The sequence below is a fragment of the Dioscorea cayenensis genome, chromosome 6 (assembly GCF_009730915.1).
Source record: "Dioscorea cayenensis subsp. rotundata cultivar TDr96_F1 chromosome 6, TDr96_F1_v2_PseudoChromosome.rev07_lg8_w22 25.fasta, whole genome shotgun sequence".
NCBI classification, from domain to species: Eukaryota; Viridiplantae; Streptophyta; class Magnoliopsida; order Dioscoreales; family Dioscoreaceae; genus Dioscorea; species Dioscorea cayenensis.
In genome coordinates, this window is record NC_052476.1 from 7,624,288 (window position 1) to 7,628,808 (window position 4,521).

The 4,521-nt window shown below is 43.3% G+C and overlaps 1 non-coding gene across 1 annotated transcript; it reads right to left on the reverse strand.

Annotated features, from left to right (window-relative positions):
• Positions 1 to 3,474: 3,474 nt before the first annotated feature.
• On the reverse strand, positions 3,475 to 3,581 carry LOC120264021. The gene has a single exon (XR_005537205.1). It is a non-coding gene; the product is annotated as a small nucleolar RNA R71 (small nucleolar RNA).
• Positions 3,582 to 4,521: the final 940 nt, after the last annotated feature.

Consider the following 4,521-nt stretch of genomic DNA (forward strand, 5'->3'; position numbering starts at 1 on the left):
CTTGGGTGAGCACTTAGCATGAAAACAATGGATTAAATCTCAAAAGTACCCAAGCATGAGAATTAACAAGTAATCATCCAAAATACATGATAAAACTAGGTTCACGCAACACGTGTGGCCTTGGGGGTCTAGTGTCGTCATCATCCCACAACAAAGCAATACAACTCAGCGAAAACACAAAACAAAAAGCATAAAATGACACTCCCTAGATGAAATAGTAGAGGAGGAGGTAGAAAATGTGCGAATGATGCTTTCCCCAAAGGAATGCCCGAATGACGCTTCCTCTAGCAGCTGGTCTCCTTCCTTCAAATCGTGGTAGATCTCCCCTTGAATGATGTTGCCTTCTTGACTTGAGAGTCTTGGACCTTAGCCTTGAATGATCTCTTAGCTTCCTTTCCCTTCTTCTCCTTCCTGATGTCACCCAAAGCCTCTCAAGTGGTCTCTCAAAATATGCCCAGAAAAAGTCCCTTGTTCTTCCCTAAAAGTCAGTATTTATATCCCCCATGACATGCGGGTCGATATCGATAGGGGGATCGTATAGCACTTAGAAACCTCAAGATTCACATTTCATACAGGGATGCATACGGCCTCGATACGACCCTATATACTGGGTAGTATGGAAATCCGGGTAGACAACTCTAAATCATTCGGCTTTCTGACAGTAGCATACAACCCCATCTTGGGTAGTATGGGGGTGGTATGAAAAATTTTTGTTTTCTTCTTTTTACGCCTAAATGATATCTTCTTGTTCTACATGGTTTCCTTATGTCCTACAAAGCAAATAATAGACGATTAAGCGCAAAAATGGCATCAAACCTCACAAAATACATGCAAAGTGAATACGATATATATACGAAAACACCTACATTTAGACACTTATCAAATATCCTCACACTTGAGCGTTGCTTGTTCCCAAGCAATCGACTCATGAAAAACAAAGAGTCGAAAAAGTGGCTAAATGCATTACCTCTAGCATCAAGCAAATATAAGACTCCAAAAGCAATGGACAATGATACATAGATGTTGAGTGATAAGTGCTTTAGCGCGATATGAATCGAAAGCATTCTTTCCTTATGTTAAGCATTACCTTTCTCAGGTTTTTACACTAATATGTGTGTTTTTATGTTACTTTTATGCAGGCAGGGTTGTGAGGCCGATTATGAAGAAAAGAAGCCAATGTGGATCATAATGCATCGATTTTGGAGGAAATCTTGCTAAGGTTCAAACGCGAAGACATAGGGTCGGGTGTGAGATGCTAGAGTGTGCCAACCTCCTCGTATTTGAGTTAGTACAACCATTTGGAGGGCACAAGGGCGGTCATACTCAAGCATTCCAATTTATGCATATAGAACAAGATCTCCACCAACTTTTCCATTATTGAAGAAGCAAAGCAATCCACGATGTGAACGTGTGCCCGTTTGCGTTACCTTGATGGAAGTATGGATTCGGGAAGTATTTCAGGCCGGATGCTATAGCAGAATATAGAATCCACACGCCCATGTGAAAAATCCACAAGGGCGTCCATAGGGGCATGTGGATCCCCGATTCCAGCCCTATTTAAAGCCAATTCAGCCCACGATTTCGACATTCTTTTTGTCCATCTTTTCCCCAACTTGAGAGAGGGCTTCGGCTAGGGGTTTTGAGAGGTATTGGCTAGGGTTTTGGAGGGTTCTACGGCTCTGACATTGTCATCTCTTTGGAAGATGGTTGGTAGGGGAGCTTCCATCGAGGCGTATCCTATATAGGACAAGGGGATCTTTGGACGATGAGTAGAGGACTTTCCACAAGACCATCGACATGACTATCGAGGGGGTTTTCTATGGATTTATTGTTTTTACATTCTATTTCTTTGATTGTACTTAGCTCCATGGAGAGCTAAACCCCTAGTGGGTACTTGGGTATTTGTGAACCCTATGATGTATTCATTTCTTTGAATCTCTTTATTATGCTTTCAATTAATTGATGTTTATTGTGAGTTCCAACCTTGAATGCTTGATTGTTTAAATACTCCCCTAGAGTGACACTAGGGTTGAGAGTTCTTATTGGTAACCTTGTGAGTGAGTGATACACCACGAGTGTTGGACAAAGCTAGGTTGGAGAGGGTTGAGAGGGTGAGTCGAGAGGTACAGGAGCGTCCTATTTCCCCTCCGATGTGTTAGATTCTACCTCCGTTCTTTGCGGCCACAATAGAGTGAATGGTCTAAGGGATGACCTTCCGTTGGGCTTAGTTGCGGGTGCAATGGAGTGAAGCGTAGAAGTGATCTTGGTATCTAGGGCTTAATTGTGGTTAGGGACCTTCCACTGGACCAAAGGGATAGGTCCAAAATTAGGAAGAGATTTATCACTTGGAATTCCTAGAGCTCATTGCAATTCTATACGAGTGCGAGGTTGAGAGGTTATCCAGTCTCTCCTCCGGGACATGTATAGAGTTAGGCATGGTTGACCTTAGATTTGGGACTATGTAATTAAGGATTTCCACGACTCACTATTGCATTAATTAGGAAGCATAATAGAGGGTTCTTGCACTTGAAACAATTGTCCTAAGAGTAGCAATATCCGGGTACCCCATCTTTATCGATTGCCTTACCTTCTCCTTTACTTGTGCTCTCTTACCTGTTGTTTTTACTTTTGAGAATTGAATCATTGTCACATATATCACTATTCATCTTTCACATAGCTAAGAAGCGAATTAAGTGTTTTTATTCCCTACTCCCCGTGGATACGATACCCACTCATCCGAGATTATTATTTCGACAAACCCGTGCACTTGCGGGGTATAAGCAAAGGGACCTTGTCAAGTTTTTGGCGCCGTTGCCGGGGAGTAGGCGTTTAGAGATACTTTGCACTTTGTTTTCTTAGCTATTTCACCATATATTCTATTTCATATCTTCTTATTCTATCATCGTTCTGATTTCTTTTTCTTTCTTTTTGGGTGCAGCTCCAGGTTATGACCTGAGGGAACCCCTCAATATTGATTGAAGGAGATCCCGAGCTTGAACGTGCTTTTTAGAAGAAAAGGGAAAGTACACGTGGAAGAAACGATCTAATCTAGCTGATTTGGAAGTGGAAGAATCGAAAAACATGGCGGAAACGGAATGAGCAACAGTGAACATTATCCGATTATGCGGATCTTCGGGTGTTGGGGACACTAATCGGGTATTGTGCGTCCCGATTACGACTCAAAACTTTGAGTGAAGCCGCATTCATCCACATGTTACGATAGTCGCATAGTTTAATGGTTTGGCCGATGAGGATCCAAAACGACCATATAGAAAGTTTTTCTTGAGGTGTGTGATATCTTTCGAAGATAAAGCGGGGTGACGGATGATGCCATCAAGTTGCGAGCCTTCCCATTTTCCCTAAAGGGAATAGTGAAGCAGTGGCTACACTCATTACCTAGAGCATCAATTACCACATGGGAGGAGATGGTAGAAGCTTTTCTTGCCCGTTATTTCCCTCCGGGAAAAATCCACGAAGCTTAGGAATGAGATCTCATCCTTTGTTCGGTTGGAATTGGAGTCTCTATTTGAGACATGGGAAAGGTTCAAGGAGCTCCTGAGAAAGTGCCCGCAACACGGATTTCCAGAGTGGATGATTGTTCGGGACCTTTTACAATGGTTTGAACCCGAGTACAAGGTAACTCTTGGATGCAGCAGCAAGAGGTACCTTAGGTAGCAAGACCCCAGATGAGGCCCGTCAGTTAATTGAAAGAAATGGGGTTAAACAACTACCAATGGAATGCTAGGTGGAAGAAAAAGGTGGCCGGTCTCCAAGAGATAGATGCAGTAACTTCATTGGCGGCTCAAGTGGAAAATTTGAGTAAGAAGTTAGATCTTCTAACTTCAAATAGAGTAGCGGCCGTGACTAATTGCACTGGGTGTGGAGGAGGACATGCTCCCTCCGATTGCCCGATCTCTATTGGTGATGTATCTTCGGTGGAGAATGTTGATTTTGTAGGTAATGGCATGAGACCTCAAGGAAACCCATATAGCAATACCTACAATCCGGGTTGGAAGAATCATCCCAATTTCTCATGGAGCAATCAGGGTCCACAAAAGGCCATGGGGCTACCGGGTTTCCAACCACAACAACAAGCCCCGCATGTGGAAAACAGAGTTTCAGGTTTGGAAACCTGAATGAATGATTTGGAGAAGGCCTTGACTAGATTTGTGCAATCTGCAAATACAAGGTTTGAATCAATTGAGGCCACACTTCGCAACCACACCGCCTCTTTACATAACCTTGAAAATCAGGTGGGACAAATTGTGAAGTCTCTCTCTGACATGCCACATGGAAGCTTGCCAAGCAATACAGAGACCAACCCTAGAGAGCAGGTGAAAGCGATCACTTTGAGAAGTGGTCGTGAGGTTGAAGGTAAGCTTCCGAGTGAGATGCCAAAATAACACGCACCCGAGGTTATAGAGGTAGAAGAGGGAACAAGCAAAGAGAAGGAGGTGGCACCCCCACTTTTCAAGCCAAGAATCCCTTATCCCTCTAGATTGAAAAATGACCAAGGGGATG